General features: G+C 33.3%; 1 pseudogene; it reads right to left on the bottom strand.

Annotated features, from left to right (window-relative positions):
- Positions 1–2,043: 2,043 nt before the first annotated feature.
- LOC115860288 (putative large ribosomal subunit protein eL32') lies at positions 2,044–2,487 on the bottom strand (annotated as a pseudogene).
- Positions 2,488–12,779: the final 10,292 nt, after the last annotated feature.

Below are 12,779 nucleotides of genomic sequence, written 5' to 3'. Positions count from 1 at the left end.
CATATATCTAACACCCTGCTGGATATTTGTCTTCAGGTGTTTTAAAAAGCATCTTAAAATTAACACAGCCAAGATAGAACTCTTGATTCTCATAGAACTCAACTACCAAACTAGCTCCTTTCAGATTAACTTTTTTGAATAACTCCATCCAATTTCTTAAGCCAAACTTTCAGGGATTTTCCTTATTTCTCATTGTCCATCAGAATCCCCACTCCCAAATGTACACATATAAATTATCCACATATCATGTAAAATTTGCCTTCAAAACATATCCTAAATCTGTCTTCTTCTTTTCCATTTCTACTGTTTAAACCATGATTGCTCAGATTATTCATGTCACTTTAGCTAGTCCCCTGTTTCCATTCTTCTCCCAACACAATAGTTTTTTTGTTTTGTTTTGTTTTTACTTATTAAGTTTATTGAAGTGTGATTTACATGCAATAAAATAGCATCTATTTTAAATTTACAATTTGGTGAGTTTGTCAAATGTATACACCCATATGACCATCAACCCTATCAAGATACAGAATATTTTCATCACACCCCCACCCCAAATTTTCCTTGTATCCATTTGTATTTTACCCACCCTCACCTCTGGCCTAGGCAACAACTGACATCCCATTACTATAGAATAGGTTTACCTATTCTATGATAGTATATACATGGGTTCATATAGCATGTGTTCTTTTGTGTCCTAGGTAGCTCAGCACATTTTTTGAGATTCACAAACATTGTGTCTAGTAGTTTGTTTCATTTTATTTTTGGATATACCACAATTTGTTTAAGAAAATATCAGAGAAAATCTTTGTGATCTTAGAGGATAAAACTACTAAATAGGCTATAATAAAAAATTAACACCATCACAATGAACTGCCCAAAATTAATGTTAACTTACAGCCCAGGGAGATGTTGCTAGGGAGTATACCAAACAAACCATCCATTCTAAAAATCACATAATCAAGAGGATGTATATGTCTAAGCCTGTTCTTCAGTGGGGAAGTAGTAAGGTATAGTAATTAGTTTAAACATAATTAGTAGATAAACAGTGAGTTTTGGGGAAAAGAGATTATGTTTTCTGGGATAATCACACACAGGTGACAAGCTAAAAATGGCATAAAATCCCTTGAAATTCTTACATAAAATTACAAGGTATCTGAGGCATCCACAGTGGAGACAATATTCTCCTCCAGTTAAGGAATGGAAAATTAATTATAGGGCATTTCCAAGTAATGTACTCAATACTGCTGTAGTATTAAGTAGACAGAAAGTCCTGCTTTCAAACTGAAATTGCTTTCTATTATCTTTAATAAGTGATGTGTGTACTTGATAGTCTGGATAACCACTAAGGAGTCATTTATACAATATGCCTCCATTTAATGTGAAATCATATGGAAGGTGTCCCAAACAACTGTTCAGTTTCTTTTTATCACTTAAGCCTTAATTAATTTTATTTTATGTTCCACTTGTTGAATGTGCTCTTGGAACTTTGTTCCGTTGTTGGGTGAATTATTCTATGATTTCAGTTATGTCCTGCTGATTGATATTTTATTCAAGTCTTTGATCTCCTTAGTAATTTTCTGCAGAAATTTCACCTATAATTGTATATTTGTCTAATTTTGTTTACAGTATTTTTCAGTTTTTGCTTCATAGATTTATGAATATTATTAGATACATATTCAGAATTATTATATTTTCATGTTGAACTTACACTTTTATTATGAAATGCTTCTTCTCATCTTTGTTAATATTCCTGGTTGTGAGGACTTCTCTGTATATTTTTCCATCATTTTACTGTTAGACAATCCTTAACTTCATATTTAAAATGTACTTCCTCTAGATGACATACAACTGGATTTAGCTTTTAAATCCAGTATAATATTCTTTGGCTTTTATTTGGAAAGTTTAGAGCATTTATAATTAATCTAATAATTTACATGGTTGTTTTAAAGTATGATTTGGCTATTTGTTTTCAATTTGTCCCATATACATTTTTTTTGAGTTTTATGGTTTTATTAAAACAAATACAATGTGCACACAAGCTGTCTATTCATTTTCTTTGCTGTGCAGCCTGGCGTTGGGATTGGTGACTCTGATAACCAGCTAGGCTGCTCTTTCCACAATGGCTTTGTGGTTCTTAGAGGAGACGTTGTGAGCAATCTCAGCACAGTAAGATTTGTTGCACATCAGCAGCATTTCAATTTTCTTTACATTGTGGACCGGGAACTCCCAGAAGCCACTGGACAGCATGTGCTTTGTTTTCTTATTTCTCCGATAATCAATGCTGGGCATCAAGATCTGGCCCCTGAATCTTCTGCAAGTCCTATTGTCAATGCCCCTGGGTTTCTGCCAGTTCCATATAACTTTGACATATTGGTCTGACTGGTGTTAGATGGACTTCTTGGTCCTCTTTTTGATTATCTTTGGCTTCGTGAGAGGTCTGAGGGCGGCCATGATGCCAAGGAAATGGCTGCCACCTTCGTAGGCAGCACCAAGAAAGAGAGTGTCCCATATTTTTTGTTCTTTGTCCCTGCATTCTTTTTGACTCTTTAAATACTTTCATTATTCAGTTTTTCTCTACCATGGTCTTACTAGCTATAACTTTTAAGTTTATACAGTAAGAGCTCTAGGATTTGCAATATGCATCTTATCACAGTCTTTCTTCAAGTAATATTATGCCTCTTCAGTTTTAATGTAAGAAATGTATAACAGTACATTTCTATTATACCCTCCTCTTCTTTATACTTTTATTGTCAAATAATCTACATCTATGTATGTCATAAACCAAATATATTATTTTTATTTTAAACAATAAAATATATTTTTAAGAAATTTAAAAATGAAAGAATTTATTTTATTTACCCACAGTTACTATTCAGAGTTATTTTTTATTAGTGAAACTCTGGTTTACTCTTTCTTCAGCCTGAAGAATCTTTGGTTTCTTCAGATATTTGGGTGATGAATTCTCCAAGTTTTTATTTTCCTCAACATATTTTAGCTTCATTTCTGAGGGATTTTTCTGGATATAGAATTCTAGGCTGACAGATTTTTCAACTTTGTAAAGGTATTGTTCCAATATATTTTGGTTTGCATTGTTTCTGATACAAAGCCAACAACTTTCTTATATTTATTCCCCTGAATTTAATCTTTTCTCTGACTGCTTTTAAAATTTTCATTATAACAATGATTTTATAAAATTTGAACTAACATGTTTTTGCTTTGCTTTTTTTCCTTATTGGAATTTTTTGAGCTTCTAGGGCATGTGGCCTTATAGTTTTGAACAAATTTGGAAAATGTTAGTCCATTATATCTTCAATTTCCCTCTACCTCCTTTCTGGAACTCTAATAACATTATTGTTAGAGTTCTTAGGGTCATTCTACTGTTCACCAAAGCTAGATATGTATTTGTTTCAGTACCTTTTTTCCCTCTGTGCTTCTGTATGAATAAGTTCTATTATGTCTGTAAGCTCACTGATATTTTTTCTGTGGTGTTTGATCTGCAGAAAAGTTTGTCAATACACATAATGTATTTTGGGTTCTAGACATTCTATTTGGCTCCTTTTAATATACTGTATTTCACTCTTCTCTATGTTCACATTTACATCAACTCTTGAATGACCTGGATATTTCCTACTTCCCAGTGCTCAGGTACCTGAATTAAAGGTCAGGAGTCGCTTAGGTAAAGTACTGAGGAATTACTGTTGTACATTTGTCACCATAAAAAATGATCCTTCATCATAGGCCTCTCTTTTAGTCAGTGGGTTCATGGTCTGAGAATTGGATCACATCTGGAATCTAGGGAAAAAAATTGTGACTTTCTTTTTTACTGTCATTTATTTTATTTTATTTTTTTATTAGAATATAGTTGCTTTACAATATTGTGTTAGTTTATACTGTAGATGCCAGAGTGTTAAATTTTGTGTCACAGGATAATGCTCTCATACTGATAAACTCACTCAACTCCAACTTTCTTTTTGGTTCTGTTCCCCTTCATTCAGCATCCTCAACATCCAATCCTGTGCATCTACTCTTGTCGCCTCATGGATATTGGTATGTTTTAGCCAAATCCTGCAGCAACGGCAGCACATAATTTTCCTCATTCCTTAGCAAGGCTAATAGTTCTCCATATGGATGTTCTGGTATTGGTGCTGGTACTATCTTAGATTGGGTTTCCTGAAAATGGAATTTTTAATGGGAAAGTTGATGGACAATGTTCTTAGGAAGTTCACCTGTAAGAATGTGAGAAAGGCAGGATCTGGCAGAATGAGAAGTTGAATCACAATGTACAGCTGACCGGTGAACAATGAGAGAGTTGTTGAACAACCCTCCACACGGTTGAAAGTCTGAGTATAACTTCAGTTGGCCCTCCCTCTATGTGGTTCCTCCTCATATGCGGTTCTGCATCCATGGATTCAACAACCACAGATCATGTAGTACTGTAGTATTTATGACTGAAACATATTTAAATATAAGTGGAACCGTGCAGTTCAAACACACATTGTTCACAGGTCAACGGTAGTTGCAATTGAGCCTTCAGCTGATTTACAGAAATCCTGGAACTTGGTGGGCCCTTTAGAGTTGTCCCAAAAAAAGATAAGGATTCCAGGTGTTTGAATCTCTGCATTTATAATCACTGTCCACAAGCTTCCTTTATCCACTGCTTACCCAACCACAGGAAGGAATGTAATTTGAAGAAATCAGCTCCTTGGTACCAAAGAAAAATCCCACTGAATGACTTAGCTTTAACTTTTCCATCAGCAGTTGGTCGATAGATGTTTTGGTCCTAAAGAGGTGACCTGGGCAGAAAACCCAATATCCACTATAGACACAAAATGTTGAAAGCAGTTCCTTCGTTCTTTCTGATTTACACACTTATATTTTATTTTTTTTATTTTTTTATTTATTTTTTTAACATCTTTATTGGGGTATAATTGCTTTACAATGGTGTGTTAGTTTCTGCTTTATAACAAAGTGAATCAGTTATACATATACATATGTTCCCATATCTCTTCCCTCTTGCGTCTCCCTCCCTCCCACCCTCCCTATACACACTTATATTTTCAATTGCTTAGTGCTAACTTACACAGCCATCTTGGTCAAACTTAGCATTGTGCTCCTTCATTCTATTTAGTAAAATTCACCTTTTTTTTTTTTTTCTATTTCTTATCTCAGTTTTTAGCATCACTATTTACCTTGTTAAATAAAATGGAACTCTGGAATTCATCCTTAGACCCTCTCCCCCTTTTTTCTGTCTTTAATTTTTTTTCTGATTAAAATGCCCTTTCATCCTCTTCTCTACATAATGAAATTTTATGTATCCTTTAAGATTGAGCTCAAATATCACTTTCTTTGGAGCCACCTTTGTTGCTCTAAGCAAAATTAATTATTCTTTCCTCTAAACCACCAATTTACTTTGTACATTCTATTAGTCCTCTAGGCTGCCACACAAAATACCACAGACTAAGTGACTTAAACAACAGGTATTTCTCCCAGTTCTAGAGTCTAGAAATTCAAGACCAGGATGCTGGCATGGTCAGGTTCTGGTGAAAGCTCTCTTCCTGGCCTGCAGATGGCTACCTACTTGCTGTGTCCTCACATGGCAGAAAGAAAGCATCTAAGCAAGCTCTCTGATGTCTCTTCTTATAAGGGCACTGATCCATCATGAGAGCCCCACCCTCATTACCTCATCTTATCCTAATTACCTCCCAAAGGTCCCATCTCTAAATGTTATCACACTGGGGTTTCAAGTTTAAACATACAAATTGAGGGGGAGGTAACATACATTTAGTCCGTAGCATACATTATTCTATCAGAGGACTTACCACATTGTAATAGTATAATCAGTGTATATGTATAACTTCTCTTTATACCATGAATTTCTAAAAGGCAGGCTCATTTCCTTTTGATTTTCAGTGACTAGCACAGGGACAGCTATCAGGTTATGTTTAAGACTTCTTTGCTGAACTTTGAATAAATCTGTGTTATTCATTTGCCACATTTAATATAAAATGACAAATCTGGGTTTCTAATCCTATGTTTTTTATATGCTGGTAGCTTGCCGATATCAAGATTCTGGTAGTGATGAATTAGTCATTCTTAGATGGCAGACCCTATTTCGCACTCACAGAACAATAGAACTTTATAGCACATTCCACAAATGTAATGAATTAGATGTATATTTAGCTCCTTACTATTTTTTACTCTAGTTCCACAAGGATAGAGACTATGTATATTCTATCGATCACTACATATCTTATGCCTCATACAATGCCTTGCATTAAGAAGACAGTCAATAAATTTTTAAGAAATTATACACATGAATACATTGCACTTGCAGATCTGGAAAACACTGCTATGGAAAAAATACAACATTTCAAATATTCACCAAGGAAGAATTTTAGGCAGATTAGCTTGAGTATTAACTGCTGATAAAAAACCAAAAACACAACAAAAACAAAACCATCAGTGATTCACATAGAAGTAGCACTTTAAAAAGATAGAACCAGCCTTCTCTGAGAAAAAGCATGTAAATTTTGAAGGTAAAATCCTGAGCTAAAAGAACAGCCTTTGTGAGGACTAGCTGTAGTTACTGACCAGTTATTAAAACTTCTAAATATTCCAGATATTGAAAGCCCTGAATGCCTTAAGTCAGAGTTTAGTCACATACAAGCACATGACTAGAAAACATTAGATCCCAAGGAAATAAATGTGACCTTGATAAGCATGGTATTTTATGAAACAAATACCAACTCTGTCCACACTGAAGAAAAGAGGCAAAGCCCTGTGGAGGATTTTTAAGGAAACATATTTGGTGAAAAGGAAACAAGAGTTGCTTACTAACTTACACAGTGAATGATAAAAATGTTAAAATGTCAGTGGATAAGAGAGCGGTAAGGATTATTATATATATTAATATGTTACATTAAATATTTTATATTTACATGTATCTTCAAAAATGCAAAAGAAAAATTTAAATGAATTAATTTCAAAGATGTAGTAAACTTTTTATTGTTAATCATGAAAATCAGCTGAGCTCAGAATTGTCCATTCACCCATCTCTGTTCATCCCTCGGTTGAGTCTCTCCTTCAGTTGACTACTAATGAAGCTATGTAATATTGGTTCCTATGAAGAGCATATTTGATGGAGGAAACTGGGACTTATAAACTAAAATCAATGTTTGACTTAAATTATGATAGGAACTCAAATCCCCATTAGCCAAAGGACAGTTATACATACAACAAGCCCATCAGTGCCTCTGAAAATTGATGACTCTATAGGCTGATTTAAATAGGGATGACTCACATTCCAGTAAATCATCATTACTGTGAGTAAACCAGGTTGTAACCTTTCAGTGATCTTAGAAGAAACTGCTTATTGATCTAAACAAAAGTCATAGAATTTGATACAAATGTAATGAAATGAGAAAGAGGGAAGTATCCTTCGTGTTAATGGCAGTTGACACTACCATGGATCTTATTTTGAAGTAATTCGTATCTACTTTAATGGGGTTTTCTCCCACAAGAAACATTTTCCAAACCCTGAAATTTACTTTGTTCATTCCCTGTGATGTGTGGCAGGATTTACTTTCTAGAATAATGGCTTTAAGCCCATTGAGCTTCCTTCAGTTTGGGACTTATAACCTGTTTTTATTTCTTTCTTAGTTATGATTAAACGGAATAGCACATATAAATCTTCACAATTAATCATTAATTTCTTGTAGGCATTTTTCCTATGCAGTCTCAAGGTAATTTTCAGACATGTCATTTTAAGTGTAACAGCAACTTGCCTTTAAAAAACACTAAGCAAAATTTGTCCTTTGCTCTATCTCCAAACGTCTGGATTATAGTTTGTTTTTGTTTTTTTCTTGAAATTTCTTTTTACATTAGAAGTTCATATCAAGTAACAATAAATGTTTTAGTATTAAAACAAGGAGTTGGAAAAAGGCTTTTTAAAAAAACTTATTTTTAATAATGACTATACATGGCTCAGTATAGGCTGAGATATGAATGGGAGTCTCCCCTTTACTACCTTCAAACACAGAAATTTTGAATAAAATAAAATCCTGAATAAATATCCTCAGTAGGAAAAAATAATTATTTTATCACTGAATTGTCTTCTACTTGAGTTTTAATTACAGACTCTGTGTGTCAGCTTAAAAATAGTTTACATTTTTGGCAGAAATGCATCCATATGAATATGCAATTTGAGCTCAAGTTTTTGTGTTTAATAAAAATATAGAAATATTATTATCATGTCATGTATTAATAAATATTAACACTGTAAGGAAGCTATCTGTTTAAGCTCATAAATTCTAAAAATGGGTCATTTTTTTGACCCATTCTAGAATGGGTCATTATTTTGTAAATCTTGAATAATAAACATATTAGAATTAGCGCTTTTTTTTTTTTTTTTTGCCATGACACATAGGGTATCTCTGATTTTACCTTAAGTGTATTTGTAGGATAAATACAGTACTTGATTTAAAAATGTTATTTTAAAATGTAATTGGAAATGGTACATAGAGCGTTTGATCAGAATGAAATAAACACAATTAAAATTTGTATAACCTTAGTAAAACCGATCAAGAAAAAGGAGAGAAAGATAAAATTATCAAAATTCACAATGCCAGAGGAATAGTTTTATATTCTTTGGACTTAAAGTAAGAGACTGTTAGGATCAACTTTACACAATAAACTTGACAACAAAGATAAAAGGGAAAAATTCTGTGTAAAAGCTACTTACCAAAATTGACGTAAGAAGATATAGAAAGTTTTAACATCATTGTAAATACTACAGAAATTGAATTAATTAAATAAATCTTTCTACAAACCTCATAGCATCCCACTGGTGAATTCTATCAAACTTATAAAAAATAAATAAATACTACAATTTTATACAAAAACATGTTTAAGGATTGTAGAGGAGGAAACATTTCCCTATTTAATTTATGTGGCCATCATAATCCTAATACAAAAATTTGATAAATACATTATAAGATTACATAGATTGAAAAAAATCCTTAGATGTAAATTGAATCCAACATTTAAAAAGAAAATATGTCATGATCAAGCTGGGTTTATTCCTGGAATTCAAACTTAGTTTAACATTTTAAAATCAACCAACGTAAGATAAGATATTAATGGAATAAATATTATATATTTATCTCAATAGTCACAAAAAAACCCATTCAACTCACACTCATAATGAAAAAGATGAATAAAACATAATCTATTCACTCTGCAAAAAGTCATTTAAAAATGTAGCTAAGACCACATATAATGGTGAAGTATTGAACTTTCCCTCCTAAAGATCAGTAACGTGGCATGCATGTCACATATACTGTGGGTTCTAGGCAGTGAGATAAGGTGATAAAAAATAAATAAGAGGAATGAAGATCAGAAAGGAAGGAAAAAAACTGTCTCTATATTTGTAAATGACATGATTGCCTGTGCAGATAATTCTAATTTCCAAAGCAATTACCTCAATTAATAAGTTAGAAAGGTTTCCAGGTACAAAGTCAATATACAAAAAATCAATTATATTTCTATATAATTGCAGAAAACAAATGAAAAAGTAATTTTATGAGTTGTATTAACAATAGTGTCAAATAATATAACATAGGTAATTTTCTTTCAAAAAATGCAGGAACTTTGCAGTGAAAACATTGCTAAGACAAATTAAGACAAAAAGAAATGGAGAGATATATCTTTTTTATGTATTAGAAGGCTCAGTATAGTTAAAAACACAATATATGCCAAAATGCAATACAAATCCAATCAAAATTCTAGCTGATTTGTAAAACTTGACAAGCTAATTCTAAAATTTAAATGAAAATATGAAGGGCTTACAATGGCCTAAATAATCTTGGGAAAAAAAAAAAAAAAAAGCAAAGTTAGAGAACTTAACAACCTGAATTTAAAGCTTAGTATAGCACTATAATAATCAAGACAATGAGGCATTGGCCTAAAGACAGGCAAATAGATCAATGGAACAGAAAAGAGACCAGAAATGGACATATACTTGAAATGCCAATTGAATCAAGGTAATTCAGTGGTGGGTGAAAGTAAAATCTTTAAAACAAATGATGCTGAAACAACTAGATATCAATATTTGGGGAGAGGGGACAAAGATCTTGACTCAACTCCAATTGATCAAATTCAAAAACACAAATTTAAGTGTACTACAGTCCTAAACATAAAAGCTAAAACTGTAATGCTCTAGATGAAATGATGGGGAAATATATTTATGACATGAGAGTAGGTAAGTAAATATATCTTTTTTTTTTTACATCTTTATTGGAGTATAATTGCTTTACGATGGTGTGTTAGTTTCTGCTTTATAACTAAGTGAATCAGTTATACATATACATATGCTCCCATATCTCTTCCCTCTTGCGTCTCCCTCCCTCCCACCCTCCCTATCCCACCCCTCTAGGTGGTCACAAAGCACCGAGCTGATCCCCCTGTGCTATGCAGCTGCTTCCCACTAGCTATCTATTTTACGTTTGGTAGTGTATATATGTCCATCTTTGACAGGACACAGAAAGAGAATAATTCTAAAAGAAAGAAAATAGACTAACAATCAACATTTTTAAAAATCTGTTAATCAAAGGACACTATAGAGACAGAAAAAGTAACCACAGACTAGGAAAAAATATGGCAAGGATATATCTGACAAAATGCTTGTATCCATAATACATAAAATAATGCTACAACTTGGCAATTAAAACAATCCAATAAAAAGGAGGAAAACTACTTGAATAGACACTTCACAAGGGAAGGTATATGAATACCAAATAATCCTATGAAAGCATGTTCAATGTTTTTAGTCATCATGAAAATTCAGATTAAAACTGTAAAAAAAAAAAAAAAACCACTACACACCCACTAAAATGGTAGGGTTAAATTTATTAAAAATTAAAAAGACAACTCAAGTGTTGTCAAAAATAGGGAGTATCTGAACTCTCATTCATTTCTAGTAAAAGTAAAATAATACAAAAATTTTGAAAAACTGCAGTTTCTTTAAAAGTTAAATATATACCTACTTTATGACCCAGAAATTCCAGTCCTAGGTATTTATCAAAGAGAAATGAAAACATATGTTTACAAAAAAACTTGTATAAAATATGCATAGAAATGCCCATAGCCAAAATCTAGAAACAACAGAAATGACCATCAACAGAAAAATACATAAACAAACTGATTATGGTAGAGTTGTATTATGGAATACTACCCAGCAACAAAAGGGAACAAATTACTTATACATAAAACAACATGGTTGAATCTCACAGACATTCTGAGGAAAAGACGTACTTGATGCTTCTATTTATATAAACTTCTAGAAGAGTCAAAACTAATCTATAGTGAAAAAAGTCAGAAAAGTAGCCATTCCTAGGTGAGTGGATATTGAATGTTAGGGACACATGAAAATTTCTGAAGTACTGGAAATGTTATATATCTTGACAAGGTTGTACATTTATCAAAGTCATCAAATTAAACACTTATGATTTGTGCATTTGCTACAATTGATGAACGTTCAATGACACAACACAATCACCCAAAGTTCATTAGAGTTAACTCTTGTACATTCTATGGGTTTGGACAAATGTATAATGACACGCATCCATCATTATAGTATCATACAGAGTATTTTTACTGCCCTAAAAATTCCCTGTGCTCCACCTATTCACCTCTACCCCCCAACCTCTAACAACCACAAATCTTTTTACTAGCTCTATAGTTGTGCCTTTTTCTTTTCTTTTTTTTTTTTTTTTTTTTTTTGCGGTACACGGGCCTCTCACTGTTGTGGCCTCTCTCGTTGCGGAGCACAGGCTCCGGACGCGCAGGCTCAGCGGCCATGGCTCACGGGCCTACCCACTCCGCGGCATGTGGGATCTTCCCGGACCGGGGCACGAACCCGTGTCCCCTGCATCGGCAGGCGGACTCTCAACCACTGCACCACCAGGGAAGCCCCTTTTCTTTTTTTAATACAAGAAATAATAGAAAAGTTTTATGTTTATGGGAATTTTCCAACAAATAAGAAAAACAAAATAATGATATAGGGCAGAGAGGAGACAGCTCCTGGAGTGATATCGTTAAGTAGATAAGGCAAGATGTAGTCTAGCTCATAAGTAAAGGAATTACCTTTGGACATAAATAAGCACTTATGGATCATCCATGATAACAGATGGGAAGGCAGACTATGCAGGTGTAGATACCTGTAGATGGGTAAGGCAAGGGGTGGGAGTCTGTGGAAGTTTTCTCCTGATAGCTTCAGTTTGCACAATGAAGTAGGAATCAAAGTCATCCAATGAGAATGATGATTTAGAGGAGACATTTTAATGATCTGAAGAGAAGGAGACTATATAACATGAGTGGAACAGTGAACTAAAGTAAGATTTCCAGAAAGTACTAAACACTCATTTGCTCTTCTTGTTCATGAATTTATAGAGGGACGAAGGTGTGTAGTTGCATGTTCTTTCCAGTCCTATCCAATTTCATGGAGATATATATATATATATAGATAGATAGATAGATATTTGAAGAGTTAGATTTAACCATAGCTGTAGTTGAGCTCAGCTACCTAATGAAGCAAGAAGAGAGGGACAAGGGACTTGAGGATTTATCAGAAGAAATGCTTAAAATGATTGAGTAATTTAAGCAATGTAAGTTGGGAAAAGATATTAAGAGTGTGAATTACTATAATCTCAACTGATTAGAGTGTAATGAATGGGTTGTTCGAGTGGGGCATGGGGTACTAAAAGAAGAGCCAGAGAAAGAGA

Source organism: Globicephala melas, chromosome 3 (genome assembly GCF_963455315.2).
Source record: "Globicephala melas chromosome 3, mGloMel1.2, whole genome shotgun sequence".
Lineage (NCBI taxonomy): Eukaryota > Metazoa > Chordata > Mammalia > Artiodactyla > Delphinidae > Globicephala > Globicephala melas.
The sequence above is the reverse complement of the archived record's forward strand: the minus strand, read 5'-3'. Positions and strand labels throughout refer to the sequence as shown.